Here is a 25464-nt window from a genome sequence, read left to right as displayed (position 1 = left end):
AACGTCTCCTTTTTCATAATTTTTAATTTCAAAGCCTTCAGGGCTTGGCTTCCTCAAGGCTGCCTCTCAGTCTGGCTCTGCTCTCCCTCGCCAGCCCAATGGCCAAGGCTAGTTGGCTCTCGCCTTCCTCAGCAATGGTTTATAGCTCTTGGCTGGTGTTTACCCAGCACCTTGTCTCGCTTCAAAATGGATTTCTCGATGTGAAACATTTGTTCCTGAGCTGAAGCACTCGCTGTTGGTTTGGGGGAGGTTTGTTTACTGCAGTAACCAGCTTGCTCTGTATGTATTCCCATCACTCTCCCTTGCTATAACCTACAAATCTCTTCAACTTATTCAGCTCAATACTGGAGATGGTTTTTGAAGTCTTCTTTAAAGTATAGTGAGTGCCTTTAAAAATTTTCCCAGCTTTGAAAGGTTCTACCTGTTCTAATGCAATTCCCAATTTTAAAGATAGGAAATAAATATCTTGGGGATGGTTGGCTCACATACAGCTCCTATCTCTTAAAACATTAATGGTCTATGCTGTTTGATTCTTTTTGAAAGTACTCTGTTCCTGCTTTGTTTATTTAAGTTCTTTTCTCTGTGCTGGGACTTGCCAAATGGAGTTGTGTCTCCCCCAAACCCCCACTGCCACCCTTTCATTCACAGAAATCAGTGAGATGTAAATACGGCTCATTTGGCTTTAGCACTGCCAACTTTTGTTTCAAAAATCAGACATAAGGTCCCTTGAATTTGGAAAAGGGTTTCAAAAACCTTTGTTGAAGAAATAAATTCTGAATAATTTCTGGTTTTGCTTTCTGCATTTTGTGCCTTTGAAGGTTCACACTTCTGAGCCTTCATGTCCAATCATAAGAGATTGAAACTTGCTTTACTGTTAATAATTGCTGCATCCCCTGCAATCACACAGCTCCGAGAGGGAGCCACTTGTAGGAAAGGAGCCAAGTCAAATACTGCAGCTTAACAAACTCCTGATACTTGACAACAACAAATTCTGCTCCTGAAAATGGGCCCTTGGTTTGCCTGCAGCGGCTCTGAGTGCTGGGAGGACCTGGGGGCAGGATGGGGGCATGGTCTCCACACACACTGGGGGCTACAGAAATCAAGTTTGAAGGGAGCAAAGAATGAGTGCCCTGAAGAGTGCATGGGCCTGAAGGGTTTATCAAAGCTCAGCACTGCTTTGTGTTAGAGCTGGTCCTTCAGCCCTGTGGCTGAGCCTGGGCTGGTTGAGCCTCCCAGGACACCCCTGTGGTTCACCCAGCACTGTAAATCACTGGGCTGATCAGCTGGAGCTGTCTCTCCTCTATCAGTGTCGTTTGAGCTTGTCCTGTCCTGTGGCAGGTATCCACAGTGTTTGGCTGGGTATGACTGATGTCTGCTCTCATTCATGTCATGTGTCAAGAAGAGAAAAGCTGGGGGAAGAGGGAGCTGCCCTTGGCCAGCACCAGGGCTGGAACCAGGGCCCTGCTGCAGGCTGGGGAGAGCAGGGCTGGGACAGACACCTGAGCTCCTCTGGGGTGAGCACAGAGCTCTGCTGGGCACGTATTGATGGCACAGCTTTGCTGTGGGTTCTGTTTCTGGCAGCTCTTGTGCAGGAGGTGAGCAGGGGCTGAACAGCAGATGAAGATGATTCGGTCTGTCAGAAATATGGACTGGTTTTCTCTCTGCTGTTGGGATGTGGTGGTGACATTGCACAGATGGTCAGGAGCCAAAGCTCGGGATGGCTGTGCCTGGTCATCTCTGCCCCATGTCTGGGTGATGCTGACAAAACCTTCTCCAGTGAAATCTGGCCTTCCATGCAGAGCAGCAGTGACACCAGCAAGAGAGGGGGACTGAAAGCATCTGTGCACAGCCTTGGCAGTTTGGAACAGAGGCTTGTGCAGGACTTCATTAATCTGACAGGATTTTTGGGCAGCCAGGGCTGGCAGGCAGCTCACCTAACCCCCCAAACTTCAGTCAAGGCACCAAAATTCCCCTTTCTATTCTGCCTTTTAAGTCTTTTATCTTTCCAATCTGCAAGATGTGAGATAGCAGCACAGGCTTTCTTCCTTTTTTCTTCACACATTATATATATATATATATATTTATATATTTATATAAAAGTATATATAATTTATAGATAACGTATACATAAAATAATATTCAGTCTAAATACATGCAGACACACACACGAAGCATGTTGCAGAGCCTGTGGGAAATACTGTCTGCAATGGAGTTTGCTAATTACAGCAGCTCTAATGGCAACTTCCCCCCACCCTTCCCAACAGCAACAGAGATCAAAACCTTTTTTGTTTAAAATATTTACTGTACAGCTTGCAAAGCTTTAATCAACGTAACATGACGTTTCCTTGCAGCAGCCGAGTAATAAATATGCAATTAATAGGGAATTGAAATACCCCCATTAGCTGTTTGCAGAGCCTCACTTCCCACTGCACAAACGCTTTCAGAGCATTTATTGCTGTGCCTGCAGCCAGCTGTGCCACCCCAGCACAGAGCCAGGCAATGCCCCCTCTTTGGCAGGGGCACAGGGGCTTTCAGAGCAGCTTTGGCACTTTTGGAGTGAGGATCACCCCTGCTCCTGCTCTGGCAGCCACCACAAACCTGGGTGGCACAGGTGGGCTGGGAGCAGCGGATCCACCCACAATTTCTGTCTCTCCCACCTGGGAATGGGGCTTTTGAGGCTGTTGGTTTTGCTTCAGTGAGTGTGAGTCTGCACAGCTGCCAGGGCCAGGCAGGCTCTGCTCCAGTGAGGCTGGCAGGGGAAGCAGGGCTCTGCACATCCCTGGGTGCCATGGAGCAGGGCTGCTCCTGCCCTGGGGCACCCCTTGGGCAGCCTGGCACCTGCTGCATGGGCTACAGCCCTGCTCTGGAGTGGTCCATTGGCCAGGTCAGCACGTGCTTTCTGCAATTCATGTGCTGCTTTTACAAAATTCAACTTCCCACCGCGGCTGGAGCACCGTCCTGGCTCTGCCTTAGGAGGCAGCACGGAGGTGGCTCTGAGCCCCTTGATAACAAAGTGATAAAATGGACACAGCAGAACCACTTCAGAGCATTCCCCAAAGCCTTGTCCCACACCTAAACCACAGTGTGAGACAAGAGCCTGAGCTGAAGCCCCAGCCCTGGCAGCTCTGCCCAGCAGCTCCTTGCTGGATAGCTGCTCACGTGCCCTGCAGCCATTCCCTCCAGCACTGCTCAGGATCAGGTTCAGTGATGCCAAGTGAGTGCTGGGGCACTGGGGGAGCTGCTCTGTACCCAGCCAGAGCCATCCCTTCCAGCACTGCTCAGGATCAGGTTCAGTGATGCCAGGTGAGTGTTGGGGTACTGGGGGAGCTCTCTGTACCCAGCCAGAGCCATCATTCCAGCACTGCTCAGGATCAGGTTCAGTGATGCCAGGTGAGTGTTGGGGCACTGGGGGAGCTGCTCTGTACCCAGCCAGAGCCATCCCTTCCAGCACTGCTCAGGATTGCATTCAGTGAGGCCGGGTGAGTGTTGGGGCACTGGGGGAGCTCTCTGTACCCAGCCAGAGCCATTCCCTCCAGCACTGCTCAGGATTGCATTCAGTGAGGCCAGGTGAGTGTTGGGGCACTGGGGGAGCTCTCTGTACCCAGCCAGAGCCATCATTCCAGCACTGCTCAGGATTGCATTCAGTGATGCCAGGTGAGTGCTGGGGCACTGGGGGAGCTGCTCTGTACCCAGCCAGAGCCATTCCCTCCAGCACTGCTCAGGATTGCATTCAGTGATGCCAGGTGGGTGTTGGGGCACTGGGGGAGCTCTCTGTACCCAGCCAGAGCCATCATTCCAGCACTGTTCAGGATTGCATTCAGTGATGCCAGGTGGGTGTTGGGGCACTGGGGGAGCTCTCTGTACCCAGCCAGAGCCATCCCTTCCAGCACTGCTCAGGATCAGGTTCAGTGATGCCAGGTGAGTGCTGGGGCACTGGGGGAGCTCTCTGTACCCAGCCAGAGCAGCACCAGCTGCTGCTTGCCAGCAAAGGCTCCCCACTGCACGGGGAGGAGGCAGCACAGAGCCCTGTGCCTCCCAGCTAAGCATTAGTGAAGCTTTTTAATCTCTCACTGTGGGATTTCTTTTTGCTTCAGCATCGCACCATAAAGTATTTCAGACAAGGTGACATTTTCCATCTGCATGAAGTGCTTGCAAACAGTGTGAATTTAACTTTTATTGGCCTGATTTAGGGGTATGGAACTGTGCATAAGTCTTGGTCTCTCAACCTATAGCCTTGCACTTTAAGTGATGAATTAGTCAGTAAAATAAACAGGGCATTATCTAGCTGTACACACGTCTGCATCTTCCAAAGAAAATTAAAGTGTGTCTGAACGTACAAAAGCTAATGATGGTGAAATCAACTTGGCTATAAATTAACCAAAACTCAAAACTAATGCAGAACTTTCTGAGAGCTTGGGAAAGCTCTTCTCCTGGAGCAAAGGGCTTTGCATGTAGGAGGGCAGGGTGACCATGCTGAGTGGCCTGTGCCACCCTGTCCCTGTGTGTGTGTGGGTGTCCCACGGGGTGTGAGCAGTGCTTGGGCTGAGATGCTGCTGTTCCTGCAGCTCCCGTGCCATCCCCAGTGCCCAGGGAAGGGGGGATCCATCAGGGACCATCTGCAGCCGTTCACAAACGCTGATGTCTCAGTGGCAAGCGCCACACCTGCAGCTGGTGTGATGGAATACTGATAGAGACGTTAGTGCCGGCCTGGCCATGGGGTTTTATATTTCATTTAACCCAGGACACAGCACACTGCAATGTATACATTTGTAACTGCTCCCCTGATGGTCTCTCTGGAGTATTATAAAGATTTATCATGTAGTGTTTGGTCAATACTAAATACCGTGAAATGTCAGCAGAGCAGTGCTTGGGACTGCTTGAGCAGTAAATAACAGAATCCTGCAATATCCAAAAAGAAATGAGCAGGTGAGCAAGTAACCTTAGAGAAACAGAATGAAACAAACCCAATCCCTAACCTTCAGAAAAAAACAAAGCAGGAAGGATTTTATTATTAAGTCCCCTTGAGTTTTAATGCGATCTATGAATATTTGTCATTTAGGTGCACTCCTCTGGGAATGCTGCACCATGGATATTCGGGGTCACTCTCTCTTCCTGGCACCCCCTGCCCCTGACCCCGTGGCAGCAGGAGCAGAGAGCAGCAGGAGCATCCCCTGCATCCTCCCCTGCAGGCACCTGCCTGAGGAACAGCAGCTGCTCTGTGGGAGGTGGGGGACACCCCTTCCCATTGCTGCCTGCTCATCACTTCCCAGCTAATGGTGGGGATTGCTCTGAGAAAACCTTCCAGGATGGTTTTTTTTTTTACAGGTCAGAAGTTGGCTACTGCTTAAACATATGTTCCTCTTTCCCTGTCTCTGACTTGCAGAATAGCTGCTAACTAACCCAAAGACAACATGGTGAGCCAAGGCTATTAGTGAATAATAATGCCATTTGCAGGCAGCAAAGGCTGAAAGGCTTCCAGAGCAGTTAGCAGTCTGCAGGCATCTCCCAGAAATGCATGAGCAGAGCTCCTGTGCATCAGCCAAGGAGCAATTATTCTTGGAAAGCACGTCTGCCTCACGCTTTAAAACCTTTTCTAGTGTCTTGCGTTTAGGGAAAAAAAATAAAAATTAAACGTGCTGAAAGAAAGCAGAGAAACTGGAGCAAGGGGCTCTACAGGCTGTGGATGAGCAGGGCTGCAGCTGTGGGCACCTCCAGCTCCACGCTGGGTGCCCCATGGCATCGAGAGCCAGCGGGGTGAATCCAGCCTGGAGCCTGGCCTGAGGAGCAGGAGGTGACCCCTCTGTGGCCCTTCCCAGGGGCACAGGTACAGGCAGCCTGCAGAGCTCCTAAAAATTGCATTTGAACTGCAATTACAAGGAACTTCAGTCAAGCACGCTTGTTCGTTGTTGGTGTTTTGGTTTTTGTTTTTTCCTTTTGGCTTTCTTGTGGTTTTCTTTTCCCCAAACATCTCATTTGTAGCAGAAGATTATATTCCTAATGGGGTCTTTGTGAGTGCAGTATTGTACACAGTTCTGCTCTTTAAAGAACTAGCACGGATCCTAACAACTCTCCAGGCAGGAAGTCTGGGGGGAGCTCTGCTTTCCTGCTTACTGATCTATGGCTGAATTCAGGGGTCCCACGGAGCCCATCACTGCAGTGCCTTGGTAGCAAGTAATGACACAGGGAGCCACCAAAGGACTGCTTTATGCTCCAGACTTGGTAACTTCAGAGAATAATTCTTTTGCAACATTATTATATTTTTTGGCAAATCACCGAGATGTTTGCTAGTTTATGCCACAATTTTATTTAACCACTGTAGTGCTATCTTTTTCCTTTTTTATTACTATTTTCCACTTCCTATATGAGACTTACTGTCAACATTTGTGTGTCTATGTTGTAGCATCTTTTTTTTTTTTTTTTGGTTCACTTATTTTAATTATGCATTTTATTTTAAGTGCATTGTTTTATGACATCACTTGTTAATTGTTCAATTATCACTTTGTTCCTCTGCTGCTCTGCAGTGTGCAGTAGCCTTGAAGTGCTGTAGAGGCATGCCACAAACGGGGGGGAGCAAAAAAACCCAGCTTAAAGACCCAAAGATGCATCGCAGGCAGTTCTGTGCTATTTAATTACACGTCGTTTGACAAGTAATTGGTAAGAAATGAGCTTGGTGATGGCAGCCCGGAGCCAGGGAGGGAGTGCAGGGTGTGCATGGAAGAGACCCAGGTGTGCCTGCAGGGGGAGTTCCAGGTGTGCATGCAGGGACACCCAGATGTGCATGCAGGGGCACCCAGGGTCTGACAGGTGCAGGACAGGTGTGTTTGGGCTGCAGGAAAGGTGTGTTTGTGTTTGACTGCAGGACAGGTTGTGTTTGACTGCAGGACAGGTGGGTTTGGGCTGCAGGAAGGGTGTGTTTGTGTTTGAGGTGCAGGACAGGTGTGTTTGGGCTGCAGGAAAGGTGTGTTTGACTGCAGGACAGGTTGTGTTTGACTGCAGGAAGGGTGTGTTTGTGTTTGGGCTGCAGGACAGGTGTGTTTGTGTTTGAGGTGCAGGACAGGTGTGTTTGGGCTGCAGGACAGGTGTGTGTGTTTGGGCTGCAGGACAGGTGTGTGTGTTTGGGCTGCAGGACAGGTGTGTGTGTTTGGGCTGCAGGACAGGTGTGTTTGTGTTTGAGGTGCAGGACAGGTGTGTGTGTTTGGGCTGCAGGACAGGTGTGTGTGTTTGGGCTGCAGGACAGGTGTGTTTGTGTTTGGGCTGCAGGACAGGTGGGTTTGGGCTGCAGGAAGGGTGTGTTTGTGTTTGAGGTGCAGGACAGGTGTGTTTGACTGCAGGACAGGTTGTGTTTGGGCTGCAGGAAGGGTGTGTTTGTGTTTGGGCTGCAGGAAGGGTGTGTTTGTGTTTGAGGTGCAGGACAGGTGTGTGTGTGTTTGGGCTGCAGGACAGGTGTGTTTGTGTTTGAGGTGCAGGACAGGTTGTGTTTGACTGCAGGACAGGTTGTGTTTGACTGCAGGACAGGTGGGTTTGGGCTGCAGGAAGGGTGTGTTTGTGTTTGGGCTGCAGGAAGGGTGTGTGTGTGTTTGGGCTGCAGGACAGGTGTGTTTGGGCTGCAGGACAGGTGTGTGTGTTTGGGCTGCAGATGCACCCAGTGAGGGCTCAGGATCAGCCTGGAAGGGCCAAGGGTGTGCTCAGTGGCAGAGGAAGGGCTGGCACAGACCAAGGGGTGTGTGCAGGCTGCTTTGGGGACAGCCAGGTTCTGAGGGGCTCCCACCCATTTTTGGGAGACCAGAGACTGATGAGGTGCCCAGCTCCTCTCACATCCCAGCCCAGAGCTGGGTGTGACACATCCTCCCAGGAGCTGTGCACATCTTCTCCCTCGTTTTTATCAAACAAAGCCAAACCAGCCTGAAGCTGCTTTTTAACACGAAACTCTTCATTAGGTAGCTCACACAAAGCATGCCAGGTGCACCAGGGCATGTCCAGCTACAAAACATTTTCATTTGAAACCCATTCTGTTCACCAGTTTGGGAGGGATGTCTGGGTTGATGGCTCGTGTTCCTGTGAGGAATGCAACAGTTTGCCACCCACTTATAACCAAGCCTGAGAGAGAGCTGAAGATGCTGAGATTCCCCATATATTGCTGCAGTTTCTCACTTGTTTTACAGTAATTTGATGTTGCCTGAACGCAGTGGTCGACCTTTTTTAAACTCCTGCTGGCAGGGTAGAACAGCAGGGATGATAAACCTTCTGCTTTAGCTCAGAAATAGCTCAGATCAGCGAGAGCAACCAGGGCTGCACCACGGGAGAGAGGGGCAGTGGCAGCACAGAGCTCCACTGAGGTTTAATACATGTACAAAAAACCATATTGCCTGCCAGAGAAACTGTGTGTTGGCCTAAAAGGCTGCTGAAGCTCAGTTTGCTCCTGAACCCTGGCTCATGCCTGGTTTTACATCCTTTCTCTCCTCAGAATGTGCTCACTTGAGAGCTCTGAGTTACTCAGAGTCCTCAGAACCCGAAATGGAGACTTTGATGAGCACCATGATGGTCCTGCTCCACCTGCAAGCAGCAGAGTCTCCAACAGCTGAACACACGTTTGTGTTGTTGTTCTTTCCTAAAGGCAAAACTTGCATCTCACAATGTCCTGAAAAATCTCTGAACTCGTTAATTAAGGTGGAAAGGCAAGCACAGTAAGTGCATGGAGGGGAAATCCCACTCTGGCCAATTGAAATTTTATTTGAGCCCTAAAGTGGGGAACAAAGCCAATTAAGAGTAGCAGTGACCCTGCATCCCATGCAGCAGCATTTGTTCTTAGGGCAGCACAGCTGGGGGAAAGGTGAACCACAGCACAAGGAGATGGAAAAAATGAGCAGAGAAAGGAGGAGAGGATGAAAGCAGCACTCAGAGTCATCTGGGTGCTGGAGAGCATCTGCTGTGTGTGCACAGAGGGACACTGAGCACAGGACTGGCTCTGGAGCTGCCACGCTGGATGTTCACTGCACAGACAGGGCTGGGACAAATGAGACCATGGCCACGTTTCCTGCAGGCTGGGCACAACGTGTGTGACTCTCACAGTGACCACAGGCCTCAGCAGCAGTGGGTAAGTGCCTTCCTTTGAGTCAACTGCATCCTCTATTGCCAGAGCCGTGCAGCCCAAGCTCAGAGATCACAGGGATTTTTGCCTGATTAAAGACCAGAATAAATTCAGAGGCCAGGTTGTCTGGCTGTTGTAGCAGCAAATGTGGGAAGAAGGGCCTTGGGCTATTTTCCTTGACACGGAAAACTTACATGACAGAACATTTGATGTGTTGATTCTAGTTTTTAAACATTGCCTAGCACAGACAGCAGAGCTGGCTGCAGCTCAGCCAGCATCAGCTCTGCCCTGCACAGCCCAGCTCTCCTGCCTGGCAGGGCAGGGCAGGGCTGGGCTCCCACAGGGCACAGCACCTTTGCCCAGGTGCCTTTTTGCCCAGGTGTATTTCCTCAGGTGTATTTCCTCAGGTGTCTTTGCCCAGGTACCTTTCCTCCTTATTATTGTTATTTTCTGAGGGAGGAGGTTCAGGGGAGCCTTGATGGGGCATTCACTGCTGGGATCACTTTTACTGGTGCTGCTGGGTGACTAGGACAGAAATAAGCCTGGCTGTTAGGTCCTGAGAAGAAATGTGCTCAGAAACAGGGAAAAAAGATAAAACTCTACTTTCTGCTTTGTTTTGTAAACAGTTTTAAAAGCAAAAGTAGTCCTAAACCTTCAAGGTTGAATCTTTGGTGTTGTCAGATTTTCTTTTCAACAGCAGCACTTCAGAGCTTGTGGACAGAGCTTTAAAACTGCACCAAAGGGAAGTGCTGGGGTGCAGAGACAGCTGAGGCTCTTGCAGCTGGGAGGATCCTCCCAGCCTCACTTCCTGACAGAGGCAGTGGAGATGGGAGCTGGCAGATGGTGGGTGGCATTTGTTTATCAAAACAAGAACTGTGGCATCTCTTGGGGTGCTGGAAGAGCTGCACAGCTGGAGTGAGAGGTTCTCTGTGTGCACTCACCAGCTATTTCCTCTGAACTGGAAAACTGCTCCTGCTTGCTGCAACTTGCTGAAACAATGAATTTAGCCAAGGAGAACCAATGGGAAGGGCATCAGCCCTGTGCTGGGTTGGAAGGGAAAGTCACAAGGGCTTCCACACCTCTTTGACCATCACCAGGAAACCCAGAGTTTGGACTCCAGAAACAATCACTGAGGGTAGGAAGGGCATCCACATCAGAGGTAACACCAGCCCCACTGAGAACCTCAGCTCCAGCCACTCCAGATCCCATTTTCAGTGTCCTTTCCTTGTGCTCAGGTCTGTGGCATCCAGAAAGTGATGTCATGTTCTGTTTTAACATCTAAAATATTCAGACTATTTGACTAGAGAGGCTGCAGACCTGTTGGGTTGGATTTTTTCCACGCATGAATATTGCCAAACTCTCTAAGAATATTCAAGTTTTCCAGCCTTTCACCATCCCTGTTTTGTCCTAGAAAGAAAAACGAACCCAATTTGCTCCTTGCATGCTCCAGCCTCCCAAATGACCAGGGTAGCCACAGCAGAAAGATGAGGTGCTCAAAGGCAGCACAACTGCAACATCCTCATGGGAGGCACCTGAAAACTGGAGGTAAATGCCTCTCACAGGGAACAGGGAGAATTAGCAGGGGCTTTCCTTTGAGCTGTGCAGTTTTTGGCTGCTTTCCTCAGTGGGAAACACTGAGATGGTTGGGAAGAAGCAAAGTGCTCTGTGTACAGATGTGCATCCAAACAGATGTGGTCATTCTGCCACTGGGGCAAAGCCAGAGCAGCTTTAGGAGGAGAATGGAGATAAATTGGAATTAAAAAAAGGTATGGGAGGAGAACTGGAACCCTAATGTTGCTTTTTCTTTCAAACTGATCTGTACACATGTCACACAGTTGGATGTATGAATAGTAAATTATTCTATTCATTTCTTACTCTTGATGAACAGTAAATTAGTCTAATAACATTTACTGTTCAATTCATTGATTGTCAGAGGGAGATTAGAGGCAAATAGCTTTTAAGTCTTTCCAGCTGCAAACATTAGAGTTGTCTAAAGTTATGATTTTTGACTGTAATTAGCTGCAGCTCTGCAGCATCCCCCCTCCAGCTCTGCTGCCCCTGCCCAGCCCTGCTCTGCCAGCCTGGGCAGCAGGGAGCCCAGAGCTCACCTCAGCCAGGTGAACCCTGCCAGAGCAGCTGACAGAAATTCCTGGGTCCAACACTCATTTACCCAAATGGCACAGCAAGAGCAGCTGGGCAGTGGAGCAGAGTCCAGAGGGCTGTGAGGGGTGCAGGGTGGGTTTGGTGTGTGTGAGCAGCCAGGCTCTGCCATGGCAGGACAGGCCTTGCTGTTCATATCTGCAGGGTTTCACATTCCCAGAGGCTCCCTGGAGCTGGCCCCAGTGGGATGCAGGTGTTGGAGCAGGGAGAACAAGGCCCATAAAGCAGCAGAGGAGCCAGGCCAGCTGCAGAGGGATGCTCTGCCTTGTGCTCTGTGCTCCTCTTTGTCATCCTGCTGCCCCTGGCCCAGCCCTGTGCTCTCAGGCACTGCTGCCCATTTAACAGACACAGAATTACTTGTAGCCAGGAGAAACCATAAACAGCAGAATCATTTCCAGCCCTGCCACAGCTTGGAGGTGTTTATTACCTTTATCTACACCCTGCCCCCCTCTTCTTCCACAGGACTAAAGAAGTAAATAAAAGCAGCCTCCTCTTGCTATGCTGGTCAGGCTTTGTGTCTGTCCCAGACGTGCTCTGAGACACCAGGGATTGGGGAATTCATCCCTGCTCAATCCCAGAGCCCAGGGATGCTTTGGATCACCTTAAAGACCACCTTCCTGCAAGCCCCTGCCATGGCTGGGGACATTCCAACTCCACCAGGTTGTTCAAAGCTTTGTCCAGCCTGGCCTTGGACACTTCAGGGCTTGGGCATCCACAGGGGTTGAGCCAGAGCCTCACCATCCTCACAGGGAAGAATTTCTGCCTAATCTCTGATCTGAACCCCCACTTTCAGTCTGAAGAGGGTTACCCCTTGTATGACCCCCTGAATGGGGTAATTCCCCTGGTCCTGTCACTCAGCTCCCTGTGAAAGGTCCCTCTCCAGCTGCCTGGTGGCCCCTCAGGGGCTGGGAGGGCTCTCAGGTGTCTCTGAGGGACCAGCCTGGGTGCCCAGCCCTGCTGCTGGGGCAGCTCAGGTGAGGCTCCTGGCACTGCAGGGCTGGCATGGGCTGCTGGCAGGGCTGGCTGCAGGAGCTGTGGGCACAGGCAGCCACTGGCACAGATGGGGCTGGTTCAGCTGGGCAGAGGCAGCTCCTGCTTTCTGAGCATGTGGGCTGAAAGCAGCCATAAGCCAGCACTCACCATATTCCATCAGAAAATAGGAGATGTGTTAAGCCTCACTGTGTGCAAATAGCTGGTTTTTGGTGGAATGTTCCAGGGGGAATGTGAGGAGATGTTTCAGTGCCTGGGGCACGCTGGGCTTTGGGCTGTACCTGGCTGAGCTCACCTGGGCTGGGGCAGTTTTGGGCAGGGCTGTGCCCAGGGCTGGGGCTGACTCACAGCTGGGAGCTCAGGAGGCAGGAGCTGAGCAGGGCTCCCACAAAGGCAAACAATACCTCAGCTGCAGACAGGGATTAATGTCACAGCAAGATCTTATTAAAGACAAGGCTTCTAATTTAAATTTCTCCGGGTGTTTGCTCATTTCTTTTTTTTGCTTCCTCTCCTTCCCATAGAGCGACCCACAGTAATGAAAAATGTCAGAACTTGGGGGAACTGGAGTTGTGACTGTTTGGATGGGGCTCCTGTTCAAAGCTGTACTGTTCGTGCCTTTCTTATCCTAAGGTTTTCAAATAGAAATATACACACACCTTAACAACAAAAGGCTATGATGACTGCATTGTCACCAGATAAAACTGTACTAAAAATAAATAAATGCTGCATTTAGCATGATTCAGTAGGCAGGGTCCTTATTATTCTTCCACCATTCAAAGGCAGATTCAGTTTCAGCACAGAGCACTCCATCTCTGTAGCATCCCTCACTGGGCTGGGCTTCTTTCAGAGCTTCTCCCTGCTCACGAATGCAGAGCGTTTAGGGTAACCACGGGTGAGTGTTGTGGTCACTGATGCATGTTTTTAAGTGGCAGGACACAGAGAAGAATCTTGGTTTAAGTGTAATAAAAGTGAGGTCCCGATTTGTTAATGAGGAGCATTGTCTGCTGCAGACACTAATTTCACTACAGGGTGCAGTCTTCAAACTTTTCATTCTAATTAGAATGCATTTCCATATTCTTTATCAATTTCTCCCCTTATTGAAATCTTATCAAATGACCTTTTTTTCCTTCACTTATGAGTCATCCCAAGCTTTTTATTTTTCCCAAAACAATCATTCAGATGCAACTGCATTTTTCCAGTAAACACGCTGAAAAACAAATGACCTTGCCAGCTCATGCCTACACAGTGGGAGAAGGGCATTAGCAGTGCAGAGGCAGCTACTAATAATACATGGGAAAATTAAGTATGGGAGAAGACCTTCTTCTTCTAATTCCTCCAGCATTTAATTTCCAAATGCCCTGCAGTAGAATGTGTCTGGAGCAGGAGCTTAATGGCAACCAAAGAGTTCCAGCAGTGGGAAAACAAGTCCTGACAGAACAAGGGGCATTTTATGCACATAGGAAAATAGGTTATCTGCTAAGGAGGCTGTTTTTTATTATTATTTATTTCCTTCAGCCCTCCACAGCTGTGTCCGGTTCCAATTTTTCTAATAAAGTAAATTATTAACTCAAGCTGACGAATTGGTTGGTGTTGGTAATAGGCTTTCAAAATGATTAGTGATATATACTCATTACCCAAATTAAAAAGCCATATTAAAAATAAGGAGAGGAAATGTAGCAGCATTATCAAGGTAATAATTTCTATTTAGTGCATATCTTTCCTGAACTTTGGCAGATGTTGAATTATGCAAGACAAACACTAATCTGAAAGCATTCTAATTAATGATGGTATTTCTTTGCTATCAAATTAAGCCCAACACATTCACAGTGCATCTGACTTAAATGTTATCACAAATTCTTCACACTTTGAGGAAGATTGTTGATGTGTTTGAAAATATTACACCTATACACAAGTTACCAGGCTTGAGCCATGGATCTTCCCTTGCCTGAGGATAATTATTAATGGCAAAGACCTGTATAACTCAAAGTTCACCCCAAGGAAATGATAATGGTAATAGTGCTAATAACGATAATAATGGTTATATAGTAATAATAATGGTAGTAATTATGATAATGAATTATAATAAAAGTAATTTTATAAATTATTGGTTTTATTTATTATTATTATTATTATTAATAAAAAATCCCCAGAGATAAGTATCTTGACATCAATTAATCACAGTGTTTGTAATCCAGGGTTTGCCATACTTTTCACTGATTAACAGTATCAAACAGTTGTTTTCCCTTTAAAGATGCTTTAGAGATGAAAACATATTTACAAAACTTCTTGTAGAATAAAAACAATAATCAGGCAGGTAATCAAGTACAATGTAACTGCTGAGCTTTTGAGGTAAAGACCTGTCCAGGCTGCAACATCATTTTTACTTTGTTATTATATGCAGAAAGCTAATAAAAATATAATTTTGAAAAAAAAAATTACATTAGCGATTTGCCAGAGCGAATGTAGATGTCAAAAATGCTAATGCAGAGAAGCTGTCAGGAGTTTAAATAGATTTTTCACTGACTTGCTGTTCTTAATTATAGCTCAGCACCCTGTACAGGTTAAAAAATGCTGGGTTCCTTTGAAACAAACTATGAGCTCCTTGCCATCTCATCAAATTCTCCTTCTCTTTCTTTCAAATGGATCAATCAGATGCCAACACATAACATTTTTCACTTACATCTTTTCTTAAGCTTCCTTATCCACTGCAATTATATTTTTACCCAAACCTATCCTGAAGGGGATAGAAGAGATTTCATGGCAGAAGCATAATTGGCAATTGAGCTTGCTCTTTTCGTGGGCTTCTTTTATGAGAAAAGATAACGTTCTGTGTGGTAGAAATTCAGCACTTAAATTAGGGGGTATGCTGGCTACTTAGTCAAATAATCTAGAATAATCAGGTCAGGAGGGAATAGCACACAGCTTTGGCTGAATGTTTTGTGTTAATTTTTCAGCTAATGTTATTCCGCGCGCTAACCGGGCGTTCGGGAGCGCATCAGCAAAGCGCCTGCGAGCGGAGGATTGACAAGCTGCTAATCCAATCCTCTGACAGTCACAGGGTGCCGTGGAAAAGAGATCCTTTGTTCTTTGGGAGCTGATTGAGTTCCATTAGTACCCATCCTCAGAGCCCTGGGCACACTATTAATGCTAATACTGTTGTTAGGGAGATGGAGAGCCGTTAGGAAGGAGCAGTAATCAGCTCACAATATCACTGGACACATTCATGCAGCTTGTTCTGGGGTGAGATCCCAGAGCCCTGAACCTTCCTGAGGAGAACACAAAAATCCAATTAACATCTTCCCTGTCACCCTCCTTGGCTACTGTCACTGCAGATGACCTTGGGCAGCTGTGCTGCAATTTTGCCAGACTTCAATGATGTCTTTAACTCACTGTGTTGTTGGGTTTTGCCCAAACAGAAGGCCTGGCTCTGCAGCACACCTCTCATGCTGGGGAAGAGTTGCTGACAGAAGTTCCCTCAGCAGCCTTGGCATGCTCTGAGCTGAGCTGTGGCACAGATGGATTTCAGGACTCGCACGTCCTTGGGGATGTCCAACCCAACTGGTGAGAAAACTCCTTTCCTCTCCCACCTCCTGCCAAAGTCCCAGCTCTTGGATCACAGAATGGTTTAGGTTGGAAGGGACCTCAGAGATCACCTTGTCATGGGCAGGGATGTGACCTGACATGGATTTCCTGGGAAAGGTGGGGGGTGAGCCCTGGCCTGTGGTCAATCACATTGTGCTGATAAAGGATTTTTGGGGGGAGCAGGAGCTGCTCCATGCCCTCACAGAGCCCTCTGCTCCAGCCCAAGGGCTGTTCCCTGCACCCAAGGGTAGCCCAGCCTGTGCTCAGAGGAAAATCTGCTCCTTTAGAAAAAAGGGTCGTTGCAATCAGTTTGAATCAAACCCAGAAAAACTCTAATTATAAGCAAAATTTAGCCTGACGGGACAAAAATAAAAAGTATTTTAATCTGGGGCAGGATAGGAATTTACCTGCATTCATTGCCCAAGCTAGGGTGAGGAAGCAACTGCTATAGAAGAACTCACAAAGAATTTATTTTTTATGCATTTTACTGCACTGTCCACTTAATATTTTTCCCTAAGCTGGGAGATAAGGATGAGTTTCCACAGCCTGCTCTCCACATCTCTGCTCCTCTGACAAGCAGCCTGCAATGAGACTGGCAGACATTGCAGGACAGGGACCCTCTTCCTGGTAACCCCACGGCTCAAGGCTTCCACGGGAGCATCATCCACCAGTCCTGGTCCTAATGACCACGAGCAGGGCTCTGGAGGCAGTGAGGATCCTGATGGAGAGAAGTGCATTCCTTCCCAAGCACCATGGACAGCTTCTGGACATGGAGCATTTCCTTTTCGTGGCTGTGCAATCCACAGGGACAGAGGTAAAAGACTTGGCACTGGCTGTGCTAATGCCACGGAGATGTTCGACATGAATTGTAAGTTGTCTTCAACCTGAATCTTTGTTGCAGCTGCTGTCAACACCACAAGTGAAGATCCCAAAATATAAAGCGTTTTGAACTCTTTCTTTTCATTTCCTTTCCATTATACCAGGATGATACTGCCTTATCTCAAAGACACACTTGCATACTTGCACTCTATAATGGAGAAACAGCACTACATACAGGTCCCTAAAAGTAAACACCAAACTCTGTAAATGTTGCATATAATTAGGAAAATTCTTCTGGATTTATTATTTTTTTTTCCCCAAAGCTGTTACTGCTTGATATGGCTGTCATCTGTGTCACTTCTACGGAAAGATTTTCTGTATTAGAAAGGGAAAATCAGAGCAGCAAGCTAGTAACTTGTTACAAGAGGGAGATTTAAGGTAGAAAAGAATGAGGCAGAGCTGCTGACAGCACTGAGGTGGCTGTACCTCCTCCTTAAGCGGAACAGGTCAGGATCAATCTTTGTTTTAGAGGGTCTCTTTTGGGAAGAACCAGCACAAACCTCACACCTGACAGACACAAATGCCCTTCAGACTGCAAAGAAAAGAACTGCTTCCTGTAAATATCCCCAGCCCAAGACCAACAAATCAAATTCAGTCTCAGCTTCATAATTCTGATTTAATTTCCTAGTATATTAATTTTCACCATTTGATTTCACTGATCTGTTGAGTCCATTTCAGTTGTGGCCTTTATTTGATTGCTTAATTGGCTTAGCAAAGCCTGGGTGCATCAGCTCTGCAACGGGCTCGCTTGGCTTCTGTGTGTGCCTGCTTCTTCCTTCTTGCAAGACCTATAAAACATAAACAGAACTTATTTTACACTAAATGGTGGTCCAGCCTGGAGATCCCAGGGCAGAGATAATCTCAGTTGTAGGGAGGGCAGTCTCTAGATTGGTTTGATCTTATCTCGTTCTATTGTAAATCAAAGGCGACTCCAACGAAGGAGAGAGAATGATGCATCTGACTCCATGGATATCAGAAAGCTAATGAATTACTTTATTATGTTATACTATATACATTTCATCCAAACTGAATCTGCCAAGCACTCACCTGCTCACACTGCACTAAATCTCATGACTGTCCTGTGACAGTCTGACACACACACACCCTGACAGGCCAAGGAAACAAAACACCATCACTGTGAGTAAACAATTTCCATATTGCATTCTACTGTGGCACAACACAGGCACAGCCAATGAGATAAGAACATTCTTGGGAAGAATTGTGCCTTGCTTTTCTCTGTGAAGAGAAATGTGGGGCTGCACACTTGGCCCTGACACGCCAAGGAACCAAAACACCATCCCTGTGGGTAAACAATCTCCATGTTGCATTCTACTTTGGCACAACACAGGCACAGCAAGTGACAAGAATTGTGTTTCCCCTTTCTCTGAGGTTCAGAGAATGTGAAACCCAGAAACCCTTGGGAGGGATTGTGCCTTGCTCTTGTCTGTGCAGAGAAATGCGGCGGCACCGCTCAGCCCTGGCACTGCTCGAACGTTGGCACGTGTCCTTCAGCACAGGTGCCCAGGTGAGATCAGTGCCCAGGCAGGGCTGGGAGCTCTCAGGTGGGGCTTTGCTGCTGCTGGGAGCAGGGTCAGGAGCAGCTGGTGGCCATCAGCAGGGACAGTGACACCTTCCCTGTGCTTCCCTGCCACCACCAGCACCCCTGAGCAAACCCAGCCCCGGCCGCTGCTGAGGCAATGCACCGGCATTTCTGAGTTTGCTTCATTTGCATTTAAACAATCAAGGGTTTTAATTAAAATGCATAAATGAATCATCCACTAGAAGCCCTATCTCCCGTGTTATTTATTTTTTATATTAAACCTTCAATTTGATGGATAAGCACTGCCATTGGTCATTTCTGCTGAAATGATCCCATCAGCAGTGAAATATTTGACAAATCTGATGTTAAATTTTTCATCTCTAGCTTTCAGCACTTGTGGTCCATTGAGATAAATAGTACAGCTCACACTTTTGATCTATTCTTTGAAGCTCTCTGGGACCAGCTCTCTGTTAAAGAGGGAGAGGCACAGGTCAAGGGATGTTTGGAGATGCAAACAGTGCTCTCCTGATGGCTCTCAGACATGGCCCAGCACATCCACAGTGATGAGAGTGTCCTCTCCTTCTTCAGTGTGCTCCAGCTCTGACAACTCTCTCTTCTTTCTCTACAGAGACAGAATTTGGGGGTTTGCCTCTGATCTGTTTATAAAACAAGAAGTAACGTGGACTTTCTGCTCAGTGAAACCCATTTGCTTTATGCTTTTCCTTTTTTAATTATTATTTTTACCCTGTAACAGTGGTATCTGCAGTCATCACAGGAGATCCTCCTCCTACTGGAACACACTACTTTGCAGCATGGCACTGCACATTTAACTCCAAGGAATGTAATTTGTCCTAAGAACTGCATCCTACAGAGAATAAAGCAGAAAACACACTCTGCTGGTAGCTTCTCTCAGAGGATTACTGTAAAACTAAGCTAATAACAATGCAACATTCCTTCAAAAACTGAAATCTTGCTCACATGCTAAGAAGCTGTAAGAGTAACAGCATCATCTGGTGGCTTCTGCCACAAAGAATGGATTAATTGATTTTTTTTTTGTTCTACTTTCATTTAAATTCCTCATCTCTCAGGTGAGGCCAGGTCCTGAAGGAATGTGTGAGAGGAGAAACAGACGGAAAATGATAAAAATGAGAGAAGGTAATAATGAAATCCTCAGCTATACTGAAACATTAAACTGCATCTGATATCTCAGATCTTTTTAAAAGGATTTTTTAAAGAACATTGAAAAACACCATCCTCATTGAAGTCAAGCTTCATTTACAGCAATGCCAGATGGGTTGGGATTTTGGAAGCATACATTAAGAGCAGGAACGATGCTGCTAAAGGCCTTGAACCTTAGATAAGGATTGGTGTAAACCTCCACGAAATCTTAAAGACAATTCCTTTTCATCATTTCTTTTGTAAGTGCCAAATCAAACCCTTCCAGCTCCTCCTTCACCTTCCTTTTGGAGTTCTTCTTGCTGATCTTCTCAGCCCTCAAGAGGTGGTGTGTAAAAGTGAGATGAGTGTGCATTGGTTTGCAGAAGGGATTCACTGTGCAGAGGGGTGTCACTGTGCAGAGGGTGTCACTGTGCACAGGGTTTCACTGTGCAGAAGGGTGTCACTGTGCAGAGGGTGTCTCTGTGCAGAAGAAGGGTGTCACTGTGCAGAGGGTGTCACTGTGCACAGGGTTTCACTGTGCAGAAGGGTGTCACTGTGCACAGGGTGTCACTGTGCAGAAGGGTGTCTCTGTGCAGAAGGGTGTCACTGTGCAGAGGGTGTCACTGTGCACAGGGTGTCACTGTGCAGAAGGGTGTCTCTGTGCAGAGGGGTGTCACTGTGCAGAAGGGATTCACTGTGCAGAAGGGTGTCACTGTGCACAGGGTGTCACTGTGCAGAAGGGTGTCACTGTGCACAGGGTTTCACTGTGCAGAGGGTGTCACTGTGCAGAGGGGTGTCACTGTGCAGAAGGGTGTCACTGTGCAGAGGGTGTCACTGTGCAGAGGGTGTCACTGTGCAGAAGGGTGTCACTGTGCAGAGGGGTGTCACTGTGCAGAAGGGTGTCTCTGTGCAGAAGGGTGTCACTGTGCAGAGGGTGTCACTGTGCAGAAGGGTGTCACTGTGCAGAGGGTGTCACTGTGCAGAGGGGTGTCACTGTGCAGAGGGTTTCACTGTGCAGAAGGGTGTCACTGTGCAGAAGGGTGTCACTGTGCAGAAGAAGGGATTCACTGTGCAGAAGGGTGTCTCTGTGCAGAGGGGTGTCACTGTGCAGAGGGTGTCACTGTGCACAGGGTTTCACTGTGCAGAAGGGTGTCACTGTGCAGAAGGGATTCACTGTGCAGAGGGTGTCACTGTGCAGAGGGGTGTCACTGTGCAGAAGGGTGTCACTGTGCAGAAGGGTGTCACTGTGCACAGGGTGTCACTGTGCAGAGGGGTGTCACTGTGCAGAAGGGTGTCTCTGTGCAGAAGGGTGTCACTGTGCAGAGGGTGTCTCTGTGCACAGGGTGTCACTGTGCAGAAGGGTGTCACTGTGCAGAGGGGTGTCACTGTGCAGAGGGGTGTCACTGTGCAGAGGGGTGTCTCTGTGCAGAGGGGTGTCTCTGTGCAGAAGGGTGTCTCTGTGCAGAAGGGTGTCTCTGTGCAGAAGGGTGTCACTGTGCAGAGGGGTGTCTCTGTGCAGAAGGGTGTCACTGTGCAGAAGGGTGTCACTGTGCAGAGGGGTGTCACTGTGCAGAAGGGTGTCACCATTGTGAGGGTAAAACAGCCCAATCCAGCAAAGCCCATTGGCTAGTTGGTGCAGCCTGAACCAGCCTGCCTGAGCTGTTGAACCCCCCCAGCCCCAAGGGGCTGCAGCACTCCCAGAACTGCCCAAGGTCCCCCTAAGAAGTTCCCCACAGTCCAGATGAAGCACCAGGGCCATGCTGGCCCAGAGAACCCAAAGACTTCAGGATTAGCTGTTGCAAAAGCTGATTAACAAGGCAATAACATGAAAATTATTCCTTCTGGCTTTATTGGTGCGCAGTGTCTGTTTTACATTCCTATAGTTTCTGTCCTATCCTTGGCAGTTGTCTTCTTTGTTGTATTCTTACAAAGAGAGAAATATCAAAACATTAATTTAAGCTGTCACAATGCAAAGGGCTGACAGTCATATAAAGAATTATCATTGTGGCAGAGAATGGAGACAAGTTAGTGAAGGAAAATTAAAGTGACTAGCTAAACAGAACCAAACTTCTTGAAAAATCCAGGATATTGCCATGACAATTCAAATACCTCCAACTTTTTCTTTTTTGTGTTTTTCAGCTCTTTCCTACACAGACTATTATCAATCTGATGGGGAAGAGAAAGAAAAAGAAATCACTTCATATGTACTCTAGTTTTAGTGAAATATGTATTTCAAAAGAGAAGATTCATCCTGTACCAGTTTGTGAATAAGAGAAATTGCAAGTAACATCAATCTTTGTAATTTTCCATAATTGCAGAAGTCAGACTGACCAAGATTACAGCCTGTCTAATCCTTCTTGCCAATGCATACAATATAGAAATGTTTCTTTGTCCTATCCAGGTCTCTTATGGAAAACAAAAATGATTCCTTTTTACCAAACAATAAGGTTCCTGCAGGTGGTGGCTTGGGGTATCAAATTGCCAAAGAATAATTTTAATTAGTTTACAAATAAGAAGAGGCTGGTTAAAAGAAGAAAATAACCACTTCACTCTTGTGTTTTGTTGTTCAGCTGTGGCTGTTGGGACATTTTCCTCTGTCCCTGAGGGCAGCAGGAGCCTCAAGGTGCACTCTGTCCATGCCCACAGGCCAGACCTGCACTCTAACCTGCTTCCTCTGGGAAAGAAAATCAGTGAAATCTTTTCCATAGGACAGCTTTTCAGTGGGGAGAACAACACTTACCCTGGTGCTCTGGCCTCTCACCATAAGCTGCCCTCCTGATGAGAGGAGGATGGTAAGAATTTAATGTGAAGAGTTGGTGAAACGCCCCAAATTCCACATAAAGTCCCCACAATTGGTGAAACATCCCAAACTGCACACAACTGGTGAAACATCCCAAATTGCACACAACTGGTGAAACATCCCAAAGTGCACACTATTGGTGAAACATCCCAACCTGCACCCAGATGTCTGCCCCTTCCAGCGATGGTGCCTGCAGCGTGCATTGAGGCCCTCAGCAGTGCAGTGGCCTGCAGATCAGATTACTGATGAAGCAGGAGTCCACAAGATTGCTCTATACAGCCTAAATTCATAATTAATTCCCATACACACAGGCAAGCACGGCGTTCTCTCACAGCACATCAAAAGCTGGGCAGAACACCCAAGGCTGAGCAAATCCCTCCTCCCAAGGCGGATGAGTGAGAGGCTTACACGGCTGATGCCAGCAGGCCGGAGCACGGGCTCCCTGCGGATGTAGGGACATGGGATCCTCTCCCCTCACTGTCATCCTTACCTGTCCTCAAGCTGTAATCCTGAGTTGGGCAGGCAGCTGGGGAGCTGCAGAGCCGCCTCTGTGTGTCTGCAGCAGCAGCAGCAGCAGAGCCAGCCCAGGCAGAGCCAGCCCATGGTGCCAGCACTGCCTGCCAGGGCAGCCGGGCCAAGGGCTGCTGCGCCCTCTGCACGCTGAGAACACACCTGAAACACGGCAGGGAAAAACCCAAAGAACAAACAGAACAAAGAACCTAAACAACAACAACAACAACAACAAACCACCCAAAAACAAAACAAAAAAAACCCCAAAGAACAAAACAGAACAAAGAACCTAAACAACAACAACAACAACAAACCCCAAAAACAAAACAAAAAAAACCCCAAAGAACAAAACAGAACAAAGAACCAAAACAACAACAACAACAAACCCCAAAAACAAAACAAAAACCCCACAAAAAGCAAAAAACAAAAACAAACAAAAAAAACCCCAAAACCAAAACAGAACAAAAAACCAAAACAAAACCAACAACAACAAAACACCCAAAAACAAAACAAAAAAAAACACAAAAAGAAAAAAACCAACAAAAACCAAAAAACAAAACAGAACAAAAAACCAAAACAACAACAAACCACCAAAAAACAAAATAAAAAACCCACAAAAAGCAAAAAACAAAAACAAACAAAAAAACCCCAACAAAAAGCAAAAACCAAAAACAAACAAACAACCCCAAAAAACAAAAAACAAAACAGAACAAAAAACCAAAACAACAACAAAAAACCACCCAAAAACAAAACAAAAAACCCCCACAAAAAGCAAAAAAACAAAAACGAACAAAAAAACCCCAAAACCAAAAAACAAAACAGAACAAAAAACCAAAGCAACAACAACAATAACAACAAAAAACCACCCAAAACCAAAATAAAAAACCCACAAAAAGCAAAAAACAAAAACAAACAAAAAAACCCCCAAAAAACAAAAAAAAAAAAACAGAACAAAAAACCAAAACAACAACAACAACAAACCACCCAAAAATAAAACAAAAAACCCCACAAAAAGCAAAAAACAAAAACAAACAAAAAAACCCCAAAAAACAAAACAGAACAAAAAACCAAAACAACAACAAAAAACTAGCCAAAAACAAAACAAAAAAAACACAAAAAGAAAAAAAAAAACCAACAAAAAAAAACCCCAACAAAAAACCCCCCAAAACCCTCCCCAAAACAACAACAACAACAAAAACCCCAAAAAAACCCTAAAAAAAAAAAACCCAAAAAAACCCCAGGGAAGGACTGCAGTCATTATAATTTCCCAAATAAATCAGATGTACATTATGAGTTGGGAAAGCAGACAAGAAAACACTTAGAAACATAATAAATGTGAATAGCTGCAGTTACACAAAATGTAGCTCCATACCTCTAATTGTATCAATTATTTTATACGATTGTGATCTCAAAGATGTCAAGTTTTGCTAAGAAGATGTATTTGCAAGTTACTTTGATTACTGTGAATAGTGGGAAAGTATTTAAAAGCTTCTGCATATTTGGCCCTCTGATCCCCCTTTGCAGCATCCTGAATCAGCTGGCAGAACATGAGGCACTTTAGACACTTCTGCTTGAAGCATTCAGACAATCCTGGAATTATTTGGGCTACTCAAATGCAGAGCCTTTGTCCAAGCTTTCTTTTCACCGATCCCAGGGTTCTTATGACTGATTTTGCTTTTCACATTTTTCTCTCTCTTTCATTTTTTAATCAGATATGTTTTACTGTGAGGAAGAATTTGACCATTTTCTATTGTATTCTGAGAAATAAGCCTACTACACCCAAGCGTTCAAGGTAATTTCATTTCTGCAATAGAAGGTATAATTGAAGAACCATATTTTCAATGTAAGATATTGTCTAAAACTAGGCCCTAGCATGAACCCTGGTCAACTACATACAATCCTCTTTAATATGGCTTTTGATAGCATTCATTTAACACTCTAGTGCAAAGCCTTCAAAGGGACATTGAATGAAATTAAGATTCCAAAAGAACTGTAATAGTGACAGAAGTCTCTTTCTCTGAATTAATGGCAATCTTAAAATCTCCCCTGCTTTGAAACAGCACATTAATCCACAATGGAAATGTTTACATAGCATTTAAAACTACCAGCAGGATTAGCAAAGACCTTTCCAAGGACAAGATATATTCAGCTGGATTTTAAGAATGGAAGGAAAGTTGGAGGGTGAAAATTAGACTGGGGGAATCCTATGCAAAATGGATTTGGCCTTGGTCTTCAAATAACCCATGCAGAGCCAGTCCACTCCCCTGATGAAGTGTGTGCTGCTTTCCCCAGGAAAGGTTCTGGCTTTACAATACACAGAGATTCTGGATCCAGAAAGGAACAAGCAAAAAGCTCCTGCAGGGCAGAGAAGCAAAGGCTGCCAAAGGAGAAGTGCCTTGACTGCCCCTCCATGAGGACCCTGCTCCCAGCTGGAGAGCAAATTCCTCCTGGAGATTTTGATGCCTTCAGTTTGAGCTTTCGTATTTCCCAGGCTCTGCACTGCACTGGTGTGTGACTCTGAGCTCCACACACAGGGTCAGCAGCTCTCTCACAGCTCAGGCACACAGGACAATCCTTTCCCAGCCCAGAACCAAGGACAGCTCTGCAGCTTCAGCCCAAAGACTGCAAACAGCAGGGAATGGAGGGGAGCAAACAGAGGGTGGGACTGCACAACCTGGAGCTGGAACTGGACAATGAACCCCAATATAGAAATGGACCAAAACTCATAAAAGTGTGAAAATTCCTGACTCAAGGTCT

The 25464-nt window shown here is 46.7% G+C and overlaps 1 long non-coding RNA gene across 2 annotated transcripts in view; it reads left to right on the top strand.

The window, feature by feature from the left end:
• Positions 1 to 19811, top strand: part of LOC143695205 (uncharacterized) — a 111133-nt gene extending 91322 nt beyond the window's left edge. The window contains exons 3-4 of one of the 2 annotated variants that reach the window (XR_013184255.1): positions 15655 to 15799; positions 16339 to 19811. This is a non-coding gene — a long non-coding RNA (uncharacterized LOC143695205). Of the gene's footprint in view, positions 1 to 15654 lie in introns of both variants that reach the window. The other variant, XR_013184254.1, reaches the window with a different exon arrangement.
• Positions 19812 to 25464: the final 5653 nt, after the last annotated feature.

The sequence above is a fragment of the Agelaius phoeniceus genome, chromosome 14, assembly GCF_051311805.1.
Source record: "Agelaius phoeniceus isolate bAgePho1 chromosome 14, bAgePho1.hap1, whole genome shotgun sequence".
In the NCBI taxonomy this organism is placed as follows: domain Eukaryota; kingdom Metazoa; phylum Chordata; class Aves; order Passeriformes; family Icteridae; genus Agelaius; species Agelaius phoeniceus.
This window is presented reverse-complemented; position numbering and strand designations above follow the sequence as displayed.